Here is a 21,850-nt window from a genome sequence, read left to right on the forward strand (position 1 = left end):
GATACCTTGTTGTCTGATCTGATGTGTTCTGCTCCGTCGGAATAAAGCTTCTGTTTCCTGCCTTCTGGTCTCCGGCGCCTGCCTCATTGCTTGGTAAATTTGAATGGTACAAGGGCGGTTAGCGCCGGGCAAATCTTGAGAAAGGTCCTAGCCCTACCTTTTTCTACAAGATTTAAAATCTTATTGGCTACTAAAAATATAATGAAAGGCATTTTGATGGCCTGCAGTAGGTCAACTGTGTCTGAGTTGACTTTGCTGACCTCGAGATGGCTAAATACTTTTAATGTCTTAGTACAGGGTAAGGTTGAGAGCTCCATTGAAGACAATGGCGTTTCTCTGGGCTTACAGTGACTGGTATAAGCCCGGAGCTCCAACATTACAATGTTTGTCTGACTTCTAGAAAGCAAAATCCTTTTTATGTATTAGAACATTGGAATGTTGAGAGCTCCATTGAAGGCAATAGAGTTGCTCTGGGCTCATAATGGCTGAAATAGGACCAGAGCTCCAAAATTTAAATGCTTGTCTTCATGTTTCTCCTTTTTTCAAATATAGAACATGCTAGCATAGTGGATGTGTGGTAATTAAAAGTCTTTGAGCCATGTGTATATAACATGCTGGATTTAATGACGCTTAGTTCCAAGTTAAGTTTCAAGTAGATATGTAAAAGATAACAAAGCCCCATCAGGAGCAGCCTCCCTGCTGCTCAGCCAGCATCCACCAATTACCACTCCACACATCTCCAGACCCCAAGCATTCCATGGCATCACACACATCCAACATTCCAAACATCATAAAGCACACCAGCACTCATTCTGGCTGAGCAGTAGGGAAGAGACAACTAGGTTAGAGGAATGGCGAATGTTCTTATACCCTTATAGCTCTTCTGCCTCAGGCTATACCTGTTGTTAAAGGCCCTCTCCCTCATCATTGGCCCTCTGGTGTGGCTCAAGCCTATAACTTGGGTTCAGGGTCTATAACCTCACAGTGGTCTATACGTTCATATTAAACTTTACATAAATCTTAAAAGATCCAACAATTCAGCGTATTTCCACACTTGGACTAATTGACACTTTCATCCGCATCCGCTTATAGAGTTTCAGCTTCATTTTTTTTGTTAATTGCTTGTAAAGCACTCTGCTAGCTATGAAGCTAGGTTAGGTTTATTAAGGTAGGTTAAGTTTATAAAAAGACTATCTAATGTGTCTCTAGCTATGAAAGAAGAAAGAGTTGCAGTGTTAGCATTTTCTTTATACCTCATGTGAGTTTATGAACAAGGATTGGATTCATGTCACATTTTGCGGGAATTATAAGTACAGAACCTCACAACAGTTCGTTTGGTACAAATATGAGAGACAGTTCATTAATCGAGCACAATCACATAATCAATCCATCGTATTCAAGCCTAGGGAGGGAACATATCTAGAGTTTGAAAAAACTCAACTATTTTGCTCTGTTTCAAGTCCATTTGAAATTAATATTTTCAACTTCATTGACCATGGAATTGATAACTCGAATGTTGAGCACCACTTGCTGAGGTGAACTAAATTTTGTTTCCATCATTGTAAGGGACTTAACTTGCTTGATTTGTAATTATCAGTACTACATTTAGAAACTAGCACTGCTAAATGATTGCACATATGACGTTGGCCTCAGAACATAAGCTGTGCAGGGGTAATTTTATACCAAATTTTTGAATAATTGAATGACTTTGTGTTGTTTTTCCGATACCTGAAACAAACATATGCCTGTGGGATCAATTCCATACAGATGGAAGAATGAGACACATCCATTTCTATTACGAATATTCGTAATCTTGTCTGGTTGGACTCTAACTCTCTATGTCATGACAATTAACATAATAAAGTAAGCATTTGTTTTCAGACCAAAAAGAAAATAAATCTATAGTTCACAGTAGCATCTCATATATCATTTTAAAACTAGGTCCTACTGTTGAACTGTATTCCTAAAATACACAGAATTGTAATACTCAAATTCTGTAAAAAAAAATCTACTGTGCTACATTGATTTGCATATGATTGGTGTCTAAAGGACCAGCAAGCAAAAATAACCAAATAAAACTGATGGAATGGAATCTTCTGCAGAGTAGGTACCAGCAGCCACCCAGCTAAGCTCGATGTAAACAGTCCACACATCACTTTTAAATGTTTCTCTTGATGTGACAATGGAGAATTAAAATGGGTGTTCGACTTGTCAGCCTGATACTCGTCTTCCCATTGACAGCACTGCAAGGCACAACCCACTCCAGGGCCAGTGACAGATGTGCGTTTGAATGGGGCGGTACACCTGTCAAACGATAATGCAGATGTAATAAGGCAAGCTCAGGGTGGACAAAAACCTCCAGCAGAGCAGAAGGGCAAAAGCTTTCTTGACCTTGATTTTTAGTATGAATACAGACCGTGAAAGTGGAGTCTTAGGATCCTTCAGACTTTTTGGGTTTCAAGCAGGAGATATCAGGAAAGTTACCACAGGGATAACTGGCTTGTGACGATCAAGCATTCATAGTGAGATTGCTTTTTGATCCTTCGATGTCTTCTCTTTCTATCAGGGTGAAGCAGAATTCACCAAACGTTGGATTGTTCACCCACGTGAGCTGAGTTTATACCGGCATGAGACAGGTTCGTTTTACCCTACTGATAATATTAATCCACATTTGTAAAGCGCAAGCAATCACCCATAATGGCCTCTAGGCACTGGGGGCCGTCGGGAAGATTAAGCAAGCTATTGCCCAGAGTCACATAGTGCTGGGCTAATCTGCCACCGGTGCCGGGGATTGAACCGGGATCCCCAGATTACAGTGTTAGTCGCCCTGGCCGCGGCGCCACACCTCTCCCTGATGATGTGTTGTTGCAATAGTAATCCTCCTCAGTATGAGAGGAACCACAGTTTCCAGCATTTGGTGTATGTGCTTGGTGGAGGAGCCAACGGCACAAAACTACCATCTGTGGGTTTATGTCTAAATGCCTCTAAGTCAGAATCCACCCTAAACAGGTAAAGATACAGCAGTGCAGTGGAGCCTTGGTTGGCATGGGATAGCTGGCCTCTTGGGGCTGGTGTGTAGAGCCACTCGCTTGTGGACCGGAACAAGGACAGAAGGGAGCCGCCTCCATCGCCCTTAGTGCACTGCATGTTTGTGTGGCACCCAGTGCTAAATCATTCGTAGACGACCTGAATCTGGGTCAGAGTTTCGTAAGTAGCAGAGCAGCTACGTCGCTGCAATCTATTGAAAAACATCCTTTGAGCCACACTTATATCTCCATCAGTGCGTGCCTGCAGAGCCTCCTACACCACATCTGGGGGTGGGTCCCACTGCTGCCAGACCAGTGTGAGGGACGTGGAGGAGGAAATACAGGCCCAGCTGTTCCTCTCCCTCACCAACGACCCTTCCACTGCCTAAGATATTCATGTGTGTCTTAGGTGTGCAAATAAGACTTAAAGACACAATACCTATTGTTTTTATCGTCTTACGCCCCCTTACTAAGTTGTTCAGTTTACAGGTCAGCACTGTACTATTTAATTTGATACCGGAAACATAAATCCAAACGCCTAATATGTTTATGCAAGACCACAAACATTTCTACAAGCCCTGCCCCAACAGTGTCATGACATTGTTAGTACTCCAAGTCAGTGCTTAGTTTGAAAAATAAATGATCAGGGCTCTCGACAGGAGGCCACTGAGATTGCACCAAACATCGCACCTGCCGTGCTGCCAATGACAGTAACAACATAACTACTAACCATCACACTCCCTCAAGTGAGGAAATTCAGACAATTTCATTACACACCCCTGTTTCTAGGCATATAAAAGTGCATTATTACCTCCTGAAAAATTGATACAAAATAATCAAATAAGCGATACCAGGGGCGTGGTCTGTCCACAAACAAAGATAGCTGCTTGAACTGAGAGCTTCGAGTGCGGACAGCAGCCTCCCAGAGCTGGTTGGGGGCCAACTCTATGCCACCCTCATGTTGGCTGACCCCCCGGATGATACCGGGTCCTGGTCTGTTGGTGGCACATACCCTATCGGAGGGAATAAATCCTGGGGACGTGGTGAGAGGGCAGGGCCTTGAGGCATGCCTGAAGCCTCTGCCCTTGCATCGCGGCTTGACCCCACCCTGCTTAGCCTACCCTCCACACCCAGTTGATGCTTGCTGGAAACCCACGACTGGCCGGCGAACACGAGGGAGGCCGCCCCCCCCCCCCAAGGACCAATGCAGGAACTCCTGGAGCCCTCCTCAACTCTGCTCTCACACTGACATGGGACTGCAGAGATACTTCACTCTAATGTTCCACCCTAAGCTGGCAGACCCAAGTCCAAGGAACAGAAGATCCCCCTGCTGCTGTCCTAGAGCAGCGACATGGACTTGGAGGGAGCAGTGCCCACCTGATCGGCGAAGTGTCCCCGCCCATCCCTTCCTTCCCTCACAGCAGCGACACACCCATGAACCGCACTCTTGGCAGATCAAAAGCCTGCCTGCTGCTGTGGAGAGGCAAGACACCCCCAGGGACGCTAACTGGACATCCACACGCACCAGGACCCATGGGGCACATCAGACAGTGGGAACTACCCAATGGGCAACAAAGTGCAAGGTGCTCTGCCCCCCATCCTCCTTCTCCCTGACTAGAGCTGGCATGCATGGGGATGCATCTAGGAAGCGGGCCTTAGGGGGATCGAGTCATTTGCAGCCCTCCCAGACCACAGGGTTGCCTCATGCACCAAGTTTAAGTGAGCGCTGACCAGCCATCCCCTCCTTTTCTCCTGGTGCTCCTCCCCACCAAGGGCGAGGTGGACTCCTGCATCTCTCCCAGATGGCCTCACTGTGTCCTTCTTGGGACTGGCACAGGCTGACCTATGTGTGATGCTGAACCTATGGGGGTGCACAGTGTTAACCCCCTCCTCCTCCTTAGCATCCCAGACAGGAGCCTACCACGACGGACAATGCAGCGGGTTGAAGACCAGCCAGAGGGACCCGTCACCTGTCGTCCCCGGGGCTCACCTCAACTTCCACAGCATAGGCAGCAAATTCAACAAGGCGGATCTTCTGGGAACACCCAGGGGTGTAATAAGGGACACCTTACAGCGACGCCACTGGGGGCTGGTGCCCACTTTTACCTTTTAACCACGGAATCCAGAGGAGCAACCACCCTAGATACTCCGCTCGCTAGCCCTTCATTGGAATGCCATCGGTCTCGCTCTTCAGCCGTCAGGCAGTCTGGCATGACAGTACCAAGCCTCACCCTGTGAACAGGTGCTAATGTCCACCACTAAGCACAGGAGTAAGTCCTCCAGGCAGCTCCTAATTACAGAGGTGCTCAAACAACCATGCACCATGGCCACGAATAGGGACGCCCCTCCCATGAGCAGTTCCACTACACCTCCAACAGCCTCTGCAAGAGGCAAGACCATGGACCGCATCTTTGCTTGGAATCTCCACAGTCAGCTAATAACTGAAAGGAATAGATTCCAATATCTCTAAGCTAACGGATATGGTGAAAATAATATATGAGGACATCGTGGGTTTCCACACACGAGCAGAAGGGCTGAACCAGAGATTAATGGTTGTGGAGGGCCATCTCGACACCATGAAGGATAGGTATCACAATGTTCTCTTCCTCTGCAGCGAACTGATTGACTTGGAAGACCGCAGTCGAAGGGACAATGTATGTTTTTTTGGCTGCCCAGAGACAATTGGAGGCCCATTTGGAACCTTTTGGAAAGAGGCCCTTCCGAAATGTGTAGGTGCTACCTTTGATCCTCCATTGGAGATACAACACACTCATTGTTTTGGTCCCCCCAATGCAAGGACTCTAACACCAGACCCCATCCGCTCATTGCCTGTTTCCTACACCATGAGCAGACGAGGCAGATACTGACCATGGTGCATGCCCAAGGGTCGGTTACCTAAGAAGGTCATAGTATCCGGGTGGCCGCTGATTTCTCCAGAGAGACCAATGAGAACCGCAAGACTTTTCTCTCCCCGAGGCCTAGGCTACGCCAAATGAACATCAAATATGGCCTTTTTGTAATCCTGCACAGTTCTGAATAACTATAGATGGTGACTCCAGGGATTTCGATGACCCGTAAGGCCTATGCCGGTTCCTGGATACCATAGGAACGCAGGACATGGACACCCAACATGAAGCTCTTGAATAGCCCCATAATAGTAGCCCCACAAGCATCAGTCAGCAGATTGCGGATTACTAAGGGATCACAGAATTGTGGAAGAGAACATAGCAGGACAACCCACACACATGAGGACAAGGCCTCTGCCCTACAAATCATGGCTGCCTTCATACATGACCAACAGAGAGAAAAATCCCGCTCCCCTTTAAAACCCACATCAGATACTGACTAAGAAAGGAGGAGCCCTGGAGAAGACAACCTGGCGAGAGACAATCTAATGAATATGCACCTGTATGGACAAGGAATCGGCTGCCAGTCATCGGACAGCTGAGTATTGTTTATACTGTATTGGATATTTGAGTGCTTCATAAGACATAAGTTGTACGTGTTGTATAAGTTACTTATCGATGATACTATCACTGTTCTCGCTGTTCTCTTTTGTAACTATAACCAGCATCTGTCTCTCCTCAGCTGTACGATCACATTCTCCCCCCCTACACCATCCTTGACTCTGATTCGATACTGTTCTCCCTGGGACTGCACCAAGCACCACCATGTTCACAATGTTAATGTTAATGTTAATTGCATTTGTAGAGCGCAGCTGTTACCCGAAGGTGTACTGGCGCTAAGGTGAAGCTCCCCAGGGGAATCAAATGATTGGTGTATTGCTCAACCTAATTTGTGAAAAGCCAAGTTTCTAAGCCCTGCTGAAGGCATTCAGATTGGTCAAGGGTTTCAGATGTATTGGGATGGTATTCCAAGCCTTGGCAGCATTGGCAATGAAACTTCTACCACCCCAGTTAGCTTTTCTCATCAGGGCATCATCAGCAATTTAGCATCAGAGGACCAGAGTGCTCTTTTAGGTGGGTACCAGCGGAAGTGTTATTTTAAGAAGCCTGGCCCCGTTCCCTGGAGGGCCTTGAAGACCAGACATAGAGCCTTGAACTGGATGCGCTTCCTAACTGGCAGCAAGCGTAGTTTTTTGATCTCTGCTTTGACCGATACATACTTAAGAGTGCCCGTAAGGAGTGTGGCTGCTGTGTTGAGCAGCATTTGTAGTTTATTCATTGAGCCTTCCTGTAGCTTGAGGTAGAGACTGTTACAATAGTCTAATCTTTACTAATCTATTACTAATGCAGTGACCACCGTTTGTTGTGCTTTTTTAGGTAGTGGAGGCATTATTTTTTTACACAATCTGAGAATGTATGAAATAGTAGATGCTATGGTGTTCACCTGGTCCTTGAAACTGAGTGTATCATCAATCCATACTCCCAGGTTCTTCACCTTCCTAGTCGGGGAGGGCAGTGGTCCTAAGGAGTTAGGCCAATAGCCTGGGGTACAGAAAATAGGATTGTTGCCAAAAAGCACAATCTCCTTTTTGCTGGAGTTTAGCTTTAAAGAATTCTGTGCCATCCAAGTTCCCACCGCGTTCATACAGTCCTGTAGTCTGGATGTGTTATCCTGTAGTAGCTCAGGTTGTATTGCCACCACAATTTGGGTGTCATCTGCAAAGGATGTCTAACTAAAACCAAAGGATTCAATAAGGGGGGCCAGAGAGGACACATACATGTCAAAAAGCGTCAGACTTAATGAAGGAACCCTGCAGGACTCCACAGGGTAAGGAGAATGCTTCTGTCTCAAACTTGTCCAAATTGACCATTTGGTTTCTTTCTGAGAGAAAGGATTCAAGGAGTTTTTGGGCCATGCCCTTAACTCCCATCTCCTCTAGTCGGTCCACCAGCAGAGCATGATGGACAATATCAAATGCAACCAAAAGGTCCAGCATGATAAGGGCGGCCCTACCTCCTTGATCGAGAATGGTCCTAATCTCTTCCATGGACTTGATGAGAGCCGTTTCCGTGCTGTGGCCCTCTCTAAATCCATATTGGGTCGGGTTCAGAGCCTGAGATAATTTTAGAAACTGATTGAGTTGGACGTTCATATTTCTTTCTATCATTTTTGCTGGAAGGGGTAGTCTGGAAATGGGTCTAAAATTGTTTGGATCTGGCGTCAAAATTGGGCTGCATCAATAAGGGCAAAATAGAAGCCTGTTTCCAGTCTCTCAGAAAGTATCCTTCTATGCAAATTAAGTTGAAGGTAGATGTTAGTTTACCTGCCACTATCTTTGCTGCTAGTTTTGATATCTCTATCTGGTATGGGTCAAGCGGGGAGCCTGACTTCACTTTAGCAAGGAGATTGTTGGTATCCACTTCTGTGAGGGGGCTGAACCTGTTAAGTTCAATGTTATCATTTATTTCTTTCATTGGGCAAGTGGATGAGTCGGGTGGATTTCTAATTGAGGAGTCCGAGAATATCGGAAAAATGGCATTAACTTTATCGAAGAAGAATTTGACTATATTATTGCATAATTCTTGACTTGCTGGGATAGAAGGGGAACTAGGGTGGGCTAGAGTATTAACTGTTTTAAACAGCACTTTGGGTGAGTTTTTGGCCTCATGATTTTTTTGAGTGAAATACTTTTGTTTAGTGCTTTGGAGCAACTGTTTGTATTTAGCCAAGCTCGATTTGTATTCCTTTTTATCTTCGTCTTTGGAATCTTTCCTCCAGCTTCTTTTCCCAGTGTTTACAAACTAGTTTTTGGTCCCTAAGCTCCTGTGAGAACCAAGGTGAGGAAGGCTGTTGCCTGTGGAGGTGTACCCATGTTTTGGGGGCTAGCTTATTCCCTGCCTCTTCTAACCAATTCATGTAGGATTTGGTTGCTTGGTCCAGATCTGTAGGAACCGGGTTATTAGTCGAGGTAAGCAGTTTGTGTAGATCCTCCACTTCTATGCTTTACCAGGCTCTTGTTTCAAGGTATTTTTTGGAGGGTTTTATACCTGAGTGGTTATGCGTGGTGAGCTTAAAGAGTTCTGCTATATGATTGGACCATGTTAGAGGGCAAAGATTCATAAATGATAGCTGAGGATTATTTGAAAAGATACCATCAAGAGTGTGACCTGCTTGATGGGTGGGTCCAGTTACCAGTTGTTCTAGATTACCATCCTTCACCATATCCAGCAGATTGGTGGTGTCAGGGTCAGCGACTAATTCCAGGTGGAAATCAAAGTCGCCTACAATTATGTACGAGGTAGTGTTTAACCCTATTTCTAATATATTACCTACTTGAGTTGCGAAACGTCATCTGGGGCCTGGGGGCTTAAAGGTGAGGGTGCCTCTAAAAGAATCATGGTGTGTAAGGTAGAGACAAAACTCTAGGGCTTCACAATCCTCCTTAACTAGTGGATTAATGTCAAAGCAATCCACGTCGTCCCTTACCTTGCCTTGACTGAAGCTCTCTTGGATGACGTGGATGATTTCGCAGAGACGCAAGGGACCAACTTCCCTAATCACTAACTAAAACTTACTGATTCAGAAGTATACAGCAAGGTTTAAACTAGGAATTAGGGAGGAGGGCCGGTACTAGACGTTGAAGTGAAGACTTTAGTACTTGCTGTCGACCTGCGAAGCAACAAGCACCAAAGACTTTAGTATTCAGGCCAGAAAGTTATGACTCCTAACTATTCTATGGCCTATTTACTAAAACTCTATCTAGTTAGAACACCTAAATCAGCGTGGCAAGCTTTTGAAGTTCCCCTACCTGCGATCAGTAAGTTGTTGGCCTTCGTCCAGTATGTCTTTGTTCGATAGTGATGATGAAGTCATCAGACGTCCTCTAGGATTAGTGGTCAGCTGGTGGGATGTCAGTCTGTTTGTCTAGAAGTTGACGCAAAAGAAGGGAAGGATTACTTTACATTCTTTAAAAGACCCTTTGCAATCTTCCTATCTACTCCTATAACTTACTTGACATTAACTTCTTGATTCTTGGTCTTGGGGTTCGTGTCTTTTCAACTAGTTACAACAAAAAGATAAGAATAGACCAAGAGAACACCAAATCCTATATATCTTTCTTCTATCACCTTGTTTCAAGCAAAAATCTAAAACCACATTGTTAAAACTTTTCACAGCTTAACACAAAAATGAACTGGCAAATGTTCTTCCATTTACTAAGATGCATATAAATGTCCCAAGTCTCTTTCTTTGCATATTCTTCTGCAAATAAAAGTTCCAAAATTCTGTTGACCTTTCTTGCGAAGGGCGCCTTAAATCAAGTAAAGTACTTAGCTTTCCAATTTAGTCTTTCAGGATACTTGTTCCAGGAAATGAGAAGAACCGCCGTAGAGTTCTGCCAGGATCGAATTCACCTTCAGGTAAGTTCCTCCATCAGACGCGACCTTCTCCAAAAGAAAACAGAAGGCAAAGCGCCTTCCAGAAGGCTGGGTGCGGTTTAAATACAGGACCGCACCCAGCCGCTCCCAGTCACGCACTCAAAACGTGCGCGAAGACGTTGCCTGCAATCCCCTTCAGACGCGCACCAAAAAGGAGCGTGCAGGGATGCGGGGAGAGAATCATGAGACCTTCACTGGGGCATTGTCTTTTACAGAGCCATACGCGAAGGCCAAAACTCTGCCACTCTGCGCCCCCAAACCCCAAAATCCACGCAAGGCACCTCAGAAAATACACAAGTGAAAAACCACAAGTCAAAGCCAGTTGAATATAAACCTATATGGTGAAAGGCATGTACAAAGGTATAAACACACCCAATCACACTGACTTTGATGCGTGCGGGGAACACGGGACAAGGGTGGGTTTTAAATAATAAGGGAAAACTCTGCACATGTCTTCAGGATATGTGTGTTATGGGTATGCAGAACCATGACAGTACTCCCTCCTCAAGATCCCCCCAAGAACAGTGGAAATGGGTCTTGGTTTCTCAGGGTGTCTTAAATGGAAGAGTCGGATCAATCTAGGAGAGTTTTTTAGATGTTCTAAGGGTTCCCATGATCTTTCCTCTGGGCCATAACCTTTCCAATCAATGAGGTAAAAAAGTTTTCCTCGAACTCTTTTGGAATCTAAGATTGTTTTAACCTCAAACTCAGGGTGATCGTCAATCATGATGGAAGGTGGAGATTTAGAAATACGAGTTTGGGGATGGAATGGTTTAACCAGAGAGACATGGAAAACCGGGTGTATCAAGTACTTGTGAGGAAGATTCAGTCTTACACAAACCGGGTTAATTACCTTCTCAATAGGAAAGGGGCCAATAAACTTTGGATTGAACTTCCTGTTTCCCCTCAGTTTCAAATTCTTTGTACTTAACCACACTTTATCACCAACTTTATACTGAGGTTGTTCAGATCGATGTTTATCCTTGGCTTCTTTCTGAGATTCCTTTGCCAAATTAAATTTAGCTTCTTCCTGGATGGTGAATACCTTGGATACATAGTCAGAAATTGCAGGTACAGAATCACAGTTGTTAGAACTTTCGGGAATACTTTTGGGATGAAATCCAAAATTACAAAAGAACGGAGACATTTTGATAGATGAATGTTCAGAGTTATTATAGGCGAACTCTAAGGGGCTTAAAAGATCAGACCATTCTTCAGGAACATTAGGCAACATACAACGGAGATATTGTTCGATAGTTTGATTAGTTCGTTCTGTTAAACCATCTGTTTGGGGATGATAACTAGAAGATAAACGAACATCCATATGTAACAATGAACCCAGCTTTTGCCAAACCTTTGAAATAAATTGGGAACCCCTGTCTGAAATAACTACTGAAGGAATACCGTGTAATCTTATCACGTGTGACATGATCAAATGAGCAAGTTCCAAAGCAGGGGGAAGCTTTTTTAAAGGAATAAAATGGGCCATTCGCGTGAATTGATCTACAACTGTTAGAATTGTATTGAATCCCTTCTTGGTTTCAGGTATTTCGACTATAAAATCTAACGATATTGTATGCCAGGGTTGAGGTGGAATTGGCAGAGGCATTAACAACCCACTAGGAGATTGATGAGAAGTCTTGTGTTGAATGCAAATACTGCAAGTTTCTACAAATAGCTGAATGTCTCTGAACATTAATGGCCACCAAAAAGTTCGTTTTATAAGTTCCATAGTTTTCAAAATGCTAGGGTGAGCGAATAACATAGTATCGTGGTGAAGATGGATTATGGATTTTTGAATCTTTTCATTAGGAACGAAAATCAAATCATGTACCATCAACAAAGCATCTTTCTCATATAGATAAGGATGATCTTTTTTCCACATCTCAACATCCTTTTCTTTCAAAGCCTCCTTGATGTCATTAACAATATCACTCATGGATATACTTCCCTGAAAACAAGAAGTTGGGATTACAGGATGGACAATTTCAGGTTGTTCTGGGCCTTTATCTCCAATTCTAGACAAATTATCCGCTTTCAAGTTCTCTTTTCCTGGACGATAAGTTATTACAAAATTGTAGTCATTGAAGAACATAGACCAACGTAACTGTCTAGCAGTCAGAGCCTTTACAGATCTTAGAGCTTGAAGGTTTCTGTGGTCCGTATAAATAGTTACTGGATGACGAGCCCCTAACAGGTAGTGGCGCCATTCTTCAAACACAGCCTTTATTGCCAATAACTCCTTATCGGCGATTGCATAATTCTGTTCCGCTTCTGATAACTTTCTAGAAAAGTAAGCTATCGGGTGCATTTGGCCTGTATCAGAATTTCATTGTGAAAGAATTCCTCCCAATGCATATTGCGATGCATCTGCTTCTACAATAAACGGTTGGTTGGGGTCTGGATGACATAAGATTGGGGCCATGGTAAACCTCTTCTTTAGGATTTGAAATGCTTCATCAGCATCTGAGGTCCATAAAAATGTTACTCCTTTTCTCAACAACTTGGTTATGGGTGTGATTATTTGAGAAAAGGTCTGAATAAATCTGCGGTAAAAGTTTGCAAAGCCTAGGAAACTTTGAATTTGCTTCACAGAAGTGGGGCTTGGCCAAGTAGTTACTGCTTCTACCTTTTTAGGGTCCATTTCTATTCCTTCTGGACTAATAATGTAACCCAAAAAGTCCACCTTGGAAACATGAAATAGACTTTTTTCCAACTTCACATAAAGTGAGTTTGAGAGCAGTTTTTGAAGAATGGCGCGAACCTGTTGTACATGTTCTTCCTCTGAATCAGAATAGATGAGAATATCATCTATGTAGACTACGCAACAGATGTCAATGAATTCATGTAAAACTTCGTTTATAAAAAACTGGAAGGCGGCAGGAGCGTTAAACAGACCAAAAGGCATAACTTGGTATTCAAAGAGACCAAACTTAGTGCAGAAGGCCGTCTTCCATTCGTCTCCTTTTCTTACCCTAACTAAATGGTAAGCTCCTCCCAAGTCCAGTTTAGTATAAATCTTAGCCTTCTTTATTTGGTCCAAAAGTGTTGGAATCAAAGGTAAGGGGTACCTGTTCTTAATTGTGACATTGTTTAAAGCCCTATAATCAATGCACGTGCGCAATTCCCCTCCTTTCTTTGGAATAAAAAAAAGAGCTGAAGAAACTGGAGATTTTGAGTGTCTAATGAAGCCGTTTGCAAGGTACTCATCTAGGTATTCTCTCAGATGAGTGTTCTCAGCTTCAGTAAGAGCGTAAATGCGACTGCAGGGCAAGGTTGCTCCAGGCATCAGATCAATTCTACAGTCAAAATCTCTATGTGGAGGAAGAGTATTGGCTCTTTTCTTGTCAAACACATCAGATAAGTCGTTATACTCCGATGGAACCCCATCCAAAAGCAGTACATTGGGTGATTCTATTCCAAAATCAAAACCTTGAACCACATCCTTAGATCTATCAATGAGGAAGCACTGTTCAGTACAAGTGGATGACTTAAAAGTAATTAACCTGGTTACCCAATCTATGCTTGGGTTATGTTTTATTAACCAAGGTACACCCAGAATCATTTTAAATTGAGGGGCATCAATTATGTCAAATTGTATCCTTTCTCGATGTATAGGAGAACAATCCATTTCTAAAGGTTCGGTCTGTCTATTTACAAGCCCTGAAGTCAACTCTTTGCCATCAACAGCTCTAACAGTTTCTGGGTGATCCTTAAACACAGACTTAAAACCTAACTGTAGAAAGAATTGGGAATCTATGAAATTTCCTGTAGCCCCGGAATCAATAATGGCTTCTATTTTTCTTGTGTGGGATTCAGGAAGCAGATCTCGGAGTTCAACTAGGATAGAAAAGTGTCTAAAACCAATGGGAGGAAGAGTTGAGGCCAAACTACTGAGTGATGGCTAAATCAGAAGATTTGGTCTTAAACTTATTTGGTCGTGTGGGGCATTCCTTTACAAAGTGTCCTGTCTTTCCACAATATAAGCACCGATTTAACCGTCGCCTCTTTTCCTTCTCCTCCTTTGATATAGGACCACGGATTGAACCTATTTGCATGGGTTCAACCGAATCAGTTTTTGAACCGGTTTCTCGATTTGAGGCAGACCTTTCCTTAAAGAAAACTACCTTGTGCTCCGACTTCCCTCTTTCTCCTTTTCTCTCTGAAATGCGATGATTAAGCTTAACCACTAAGTCGATGAAATCACTTATGTCTTCTGGAGGCTCTAGGATCTGAGATATCATGTCCTTTAATTCATCCCTTAATCCTCTGTACAAGATAGAGACTCTTTTGTCGTACGGCCAATCAGCCTCTAAAACCAAACGGTTAAAGGTAGATATATAATGCAACAGATCAGAAGATCCTTGCTTTAAACCTAAAAGCTCATTGTCCGCCGACTGAACAAAAAGATGTTTTGCAAACATCTTCTTTAAAGCCCTCTCAAAGTCTTTAAAGTTATACAAAATTCGATCATCATTTTCCACTAAAGGAACAGACCAAAGAGCTGCATCTCCACCCATATAGGATAACATAAATGCTACTCTGGAGGAATCATCTGGAAAAGCTGTAGTCTTAGCTATAAAATGTAAGTGGCATTGTTGTAAAAACATCGAGAATTTATTACAATCCCCATAAAACCTCTCAGGTAGGGCTAAGGGGGTGGGGAACGGAGTTACCACTTGGATTTGTGTCTTGGAATCAGAACTGGACGATGAACTCTGAAAAGTGGAAGGTTTCAAGACTGACTTCTGCTGAATCGAGTCTTGGAGAGAGGACAAATCCCTACGTAAAGCTGCGTTATCCTGTCCTATTGCTTCTAAAACTGCGGCCAAATCCTGCATATTAATTTGATCCATTGCGTCCGGGCGAAATTATCTACGTGGGCTTTGCCTTCTGTCAAAGCAATCCACGTCGTCCCTTACCTTGCCTTGACTGAAGCTCTCTTGGATGACGTGGATGATTTCGCAGAGACGCAAGGGACCAACTTCCCTAATCACTAGCTAAAACTTACTGATTCAGAAGTATACAGCAAGGTTTAAACTAGGAATTAGGGAGGAGGGCCGGTACTGGACGTTGAAGTGAAGACTTTAGTACTTGCTGTCGACCTGCGAAGCAACAAGCACCAAAGACTTTAGTATTCAGGTCAAAAAGTTATGACTCCTAACTATTCTATGGCCTATTTACTAAAACTCTATCTAGTTAGAACACCTAAATCAGCGTGGCAAGCTTTTGAAGTTCCCCTACCTGCGATCAGTAAGTTGTTGGCCTTCGTCCAGTATGTCTTTGTTCGATAGTGATGATGAAGTCATCAGACGTCCTCTAGGATTAGTGGTTAGCTGGTGGGATGTCAGTCTGTTTGTCTAGAAGTTGACGCAAAAGAAAGGAAGGATTACTTTACATTCTTTAAAAGACCCTTTGCAATCTTCCTATCTACTCCTATAACTTACTTGACATTAACTTCTTGATTCTTGGTCTTGGGGTTCGTGTCTTTTCAACTAGTTACAACAAAAAGATAAGAATAGACCAAGAGAACACCAAATCCTATATATCTTTCTTCTATCACCTTGTTTCAAGCAAAAATCTAAAACCACATTGTTAAAACTTTTCACAGCTTAACACAAAAATGAACTGGCAAATGTTCTTCCATTTACTAAGATGCATATAAATGTCCCAAGTCTCTTTCTTTGCATATTCTTCTGCAAATAAAAGTTCCAAAATTCTGTTGACCTTTCTTGCGAAGGGCGCCTTAAATCAAGTAAAGTACTTAGCTTTCCAATTTAGTCTTTCAGGATACTTGTTCCAGGAAATGAGAAGAACCGCCGTAGAGTTCTGCCAGGATCGAATTCACCTTCAGGTAAGTTCCTCCATCAGACGCGACCTTCTCCAAAAGAAAACAGAAGGCAAAGCGCCTTCCAGAAGGCTGGGTGCGGTTTAAATAGAGGACCGCACCCAGCCGCTCCCAGTCACGCACTCAAAACGTGCGCGAAGACGTTGCCTGCAATCCCCTTCAGACGCGCACCAAAAGGGAGCGTGCAGGGATGCGGGGAGAGAATCATGAGACCTTCACTGGGGCATTGTCTTTTACAGAGCCATACGCGAAGGCCAAAACTCTGCCACTCTGCGCCCCCAAACCCCAAAATCCACGCAAGGCACCTCAGAAAATACACAAGTGAAAAACCACAAGTCAAAGCCAGTTGAATATAAACCTATATGGTGAAAGGCATGTACAAAGGTATAAACACACCCAATCACACTGACTTTGATGCGTGCGGGGAGCACGGGACAGGAGTGGGTTTTAATAAGGGAAAACTCTGCACATGTCTTCAGGATATGTGTGTTATGGGTATGCAGAACCATGACAATTAAAAGATGATGTGATTGTGTTGTGGTGTATAACTGCTAGTCAAACCCCTTTCCTCTGTGCTCTATTTAGTGAGTAGCAGAGATAGTCAGCTGGTGTAGCTTTCACTAGGTCAGGACCGGACGAGTCGTCTGTCCAGGTTTCTGTAACAAAAGCAATCATAATCCCCTGTCCTCCAAAAAGGAGGTACATTCATCACTATGCTTGACCAGGGACCTCGCATTGACGAGGAGACATTTCCAGGCAGTGCCTGAGGCTACTTCACCTGTCCTTTCCTGTTCATCCTTTAGTGCGGCCACCGGTAGAGACGTTATTTGCGGTAATTTGTTGTTATAGGCAGGGCAAATCTTCAGGGTTTGAGTGGGCCTGTGCTCTCGGTGAAAAATATGACATTTATGGTCTGCCTTGTTTTCGATTAAGATACTTCAGGTAATTACTGGAGTAAAAAGAGTTTTTTCATTATCTGGAGTCATTTGGGTATGGGGCTGGCGCTGAGCACGGAACGAGCGCGGACGGGCGCAGACGGGCTTGCCTTTGGGGCGTCCGCTGCACGAGTCGCTGGACGCTCGCACCAGTGTCTGCTTAAGTACTGGCAGGGGCAAGAAATACTAGCCCGCTGACCGGATCACTCCCACAATGGTGGCGGACCCGCGCTGTTACTGTGGGGGACTTCGTGCTATGGACTCTACTGCTGAGTGTGCAGAATTAAAACTTCAAAGACACAGTATTTAAAAAAGTGGCAAGTGCAGTGCTTTAAAAATCAGATAGCGCTTGTGCCAGCATCTGCTTAAGACAAAAGGGGTGTCCTCTGGACCTCTCCCTTGCCTGCTACCATCATCCCACAGCCTCCTTCACTTCTTCATCTTTGTGCGCCACCATGTGCAGCACTCTGCCCCTCTTGGAAAACTAGACTCTCAGAGCGGTGCACCGGTGAGCTTAGACCCACAATAGAAAGTCTAGTGTCCCCTGCACTACCTAGTACTCAGTAACTCACTCCCCCATTAGTCTTATTTTTCCCTGCCTCTTCCCCCACTCTCTCCTGTTTGATTACAGCACACCTCCTGCTGCGCTGACCCAGCCTCCCCTTATTCCTCCCCTACTCCTCAATTCTGATTGTACAGCACATCCACCAAGACAAGATCCCCTTGACCACAGGCGTTGCCTGCCCCACGGGCCCTACGCCGACCGTTTTGTGCCAGGGTGTTACCCGGCACCCATTCCCTTCCCTCCCTTATGCCTTATCCCTCCCCGCGCCTGAGCCTTTTTTCTCTACATAGCCTTCTTGCCCTTCAACTTTCTCTCTCTCCTCCTCTAAATCAGTCTTTCACCTTCTACCCCTTCCGATATCTGTAGATCATCGCACCTTTGCATCCAGACATTTTGCCCCCCACCCTCTAACTTCCCCAACACACCACTCCCTGCTAGTCCCCTGGGAATGGGGACTATCTCAGTGATATCCTGTCATACTTCTCTTTTTGCAGGAATTCTTGACATACACTAGCAGAATCCTTCTACTCCCTGCCCGGTATGACTAATCATCATGGGCCCAACTCTCCCCTAACCTGGAACGTGCATGGCCTTACTCGTTATATCAAACAAAAACAATACTCGCTTACTTACAAACCAAAGAAGTGGACATAGCACCACTGCAGGAGATGCATCTTGACGCTCTGGAATACGACAAGCTATGCAGAGATTTGGTGGGGAAAGTGATCCTCAGCAATGTACAGGGTGAGCTCCTGGACGTTGCGCCCACAGGAAAATGTGGCGTGGCAATTTTCCACCGGAAATCTCTCCAGGTCACGGTGAATAAAAATTAACAGAAAATGATGAGTGATATGTGTTTGCAAAGCTAATATTGGGTGACCACCATATATGGGTCAGATCAGTTTATGCTCCGATTGGGGTGAAAAAAACTTTTCTCCTACAGCTAAATCGTGTTTTGGTGGAAATAGGTGCCTCACAATGTTATGTATTATTTTAGGACCCTATTGTAAGTTTCCCGATTCATGCCCTAATATAGGTATAAACCACCATATCCTTATATAGGCATAGAAATCATAACCATATTTAGGCATAGCTCATGCAGTCCAAATACGGCAGGGCTACTTCCACTCGTTCCGAAAAACCACAACGATTTCTTGGAAAAACCGCCTTCAGCAGTCAGGGACTTCCCCTTGCTTGAATATTGATTTATCCAAGAACTCAGGGAGTTTTCAAAGAACTGAGACTCTTTGATGACATTATTATGTCCAACCATAATTCAAACCCGGCACCTTCAAGGTATAAATAGGCCCACATTTGCCCAAGCAAACACATGGTGGTTTGGAGCAGTTCGACTATCTACTTGCCCGACGCGCCCTGCTACAGCCGAAGGAAGCTTCCCCTCCAGCAGACACACTGAGAGAGACTCTGTTTTTTCTCCTGCCGAGAAATCAAGCTCCAGTGTTTCCAAACTACCCTTGCAGGTTGTTAGGAAATCGAGCCTCGAGACCAGCCTTCTTAATTCTAAACTAAGGTACGGAGCTGATTAGACCCTTAAAGAGATTCTTGGCAAAAAGAATACTACATTTATGCTACACCTCACTTACTTCTTCCCTCGTACTAAGCTTTGGTTAGGTACATTGGGGTAGGCGTATTTTAGATCAATCAATCATATCATTTGTAAAGCGCACTACTCACCCGTGAGGGTCTCAAGGCGCTGGGGTGGGGAATGCTGCTACTGGTCGAAAAGCCAGGTCTTGATGAGTTTTCTGAAGGTCATCAGGTCTTGGGTCTGCCGTAGGTGGATGGAGAGGGTGTTCCAGGTCTTTGCGGCGAGGTGGGAGAACGATCTGCCGCCTATGGTCACTCTTCGGAAGCGGGGTACTGTAGCGAGGGCGATGGGGGGGAGCGGTGCTGGTGGGTGGGGGTGTAGAAGCTGAGTCGTCTGTTGAGGTACGTTGGTCCGGTGTTGTGGAGTGCCTTGTGTGCGTGTGTGAGGAGCTTGAAGGTTATCCTCTTGTTGACCAGGAGCCAGTGCAGGTCTCTCAGGTGGGGGGTGATGTGGCTGCGGCGATGGATGTCGAGGATCAGGAGTGCAGAGGTGTTCTGGATGCGTTGGAGCCGTCTCATGAGTTTGGCCGAGGCTCCTGCATAGAGGACGTTTCCATAGTCCAACCTACTGCTGACAAGGGCCTGGGTGACTGTTCTTCTCGTTTCAGTGGGGATCCACTTGTAGATCCTACGGAGCATGCGGAGGATGTTGAAGCAGGAGGAGGAGACGGCGTTGACCTGTTTAGTCATAGAGAGGGTGGAGTCGAGGATGACCCCTAGGTTGTGTGCGTGGTCGGTCGGTGTTGGAGCGGTTCCCAGTGCGGTAAGCCACCAGGAGTCGTCCCAGGCCAAAGGGTTGGATCCGAGGATGAGAACCTCCGTCTTGTCAGAGTTCAGCTTCAGTCGGCTGTTCCTCATCCATTCAGCAACGGCCTTCATTCCTTCGTGAAGGTTGGTTTTGGTGGTGTGGGGGTCCTTGGTGAGGGAGAGCATCAGCTGAGTGTCATCGGCGTAGGAGAGGATGTTGAGGTCGTGCCGATGGGCGACGTGGGCGAGCAGTGCCATGTAGATGTTAAACAGAGTTGGGCTGAGGGATGAGCCCTGGGGTATGCCGCAGATGATCTCTGTGGCTTCGGAGCGGATGGGGGAAGGCGGACGCTCTGTGTTCTGCCAGAGAGGAAGGAGGTGGTCCAGTCCAGGGCCTTCTCTTGGATCCCAGTGTTGTGCGGGCGTGTTCGTAGTGTGTGGTGACAGACCGTGTCAAAAGCGGCTGACAGGTCCAGGAGGATGAGGGCTGCAGTTTCTCTGTTGTCCAGCAGGGACTTGATGTCATCGGTGGCGGCAATGAGGGCAGTCTCGGTGCTGTGGTTGCTGCGGAACCCGGACTGAGAAGGGTCCAGGATGTTGTTCTCCTCGAGGTAGCGGGTCAGTTGTTCGTTGACGGTCTTCTCTAGATGCACCATTTGAGTACTTTTAGCCTCTGTTATTTATGTATGTATTTATCTATGGTTTAGGAACCATACAATGCTCTTACAGTATTATTTTATTCTACTATTTATACTGTTTGCATTATATTTTACAACCAGTGTTACGATTGTAGCAGTTCATTTCTTATGCTTGAGAAAGAAGACTGTTCAATAAAACCTTTTTATTGAAAACGCCAGTCTATCTATTTCTCTGCACCTCTGGTGAAACGAAGCATGCATGATTGACTGAGTGAAATATCTATCTATTGTTTCCACAACTCTGAAGATACGTTTTATCTTGGGGACACAAAGTTGTCATGTTTATGCGGTTGTCAGAGACTAATCCCTTCTTGTGAATTCGAAAAAGTTTCTAGTGACCTCTGAGCTAACTGGCACACATAATTAAGTTGAGTATATTCGGTAGAGACCTAGTCGACCTCAGTCCTACGTCTAATCTACAGGATATATTATTCCAATGCACAGAGCCTATTGGGAATATAGGAACTACACTGCATGGCGCCCAACGTTTGGTAAGGCACTAGTTTCACGCTAGATACTAGAGTAACTCAGTCGTGCTTTTCACAGAGACCCCTTTTTCCCGTAGAATACTCCAATAGATGTCTGGAGTGGGTTAAAGGATAAAATATTCGCCTTAAACTGAGTGGGACGAAAAATCCTATGTATTAGTTTTTGGTTTTGTTCAACGTTGAAGGATACAGTGTTCCAAAATACTGTGCACCTTATCTTTATTTCCTTGAAACTTGCTCTGCAAAACTTCATAAAAATGACGGCGCGTGACGATGAGTTGGCTAGAGCTGCAGCAGCAGCACTTGCACAAAACCTTGATAATACAGATTGTAATGAAAATGACCCGGATGTTATACACATCAGTGCCATGTGCCATGTAGATGTTAAACAGAGTTGGGCTGAGGGATGAGCCCCGGGGTACGCCGCAGATGATCTCTGTGGCTTCGGAGCGGATGGGGGAAGGCGGACGCTCTGTGTTCTGCCAGAGAGGAAGGAGGTGGTCCAGTCCAGGGCCTTCTCTTGGATCCCAGTGTTGTGCGGGCGTGTTCGTAGTGTGTGGTGACAGACCGTGTCAAAGGCGGCTGACAGGCC

The sequence above is a fragment of the Lissotriton vulgaris genome, chromosome 7, assembly GCF_964263255.1.
Source record: "Lissotriton vulgaris chromosome 7, aLisVul1.2, whole genome shotgun sequence".
In the NCBI taxonomy this organism is placed as follows: Eukaryota; Metazoa; Chordata; class Amphibia; order Caudata; family Salamandridae; genus Lissotriton; species Lissotriton vulgaris.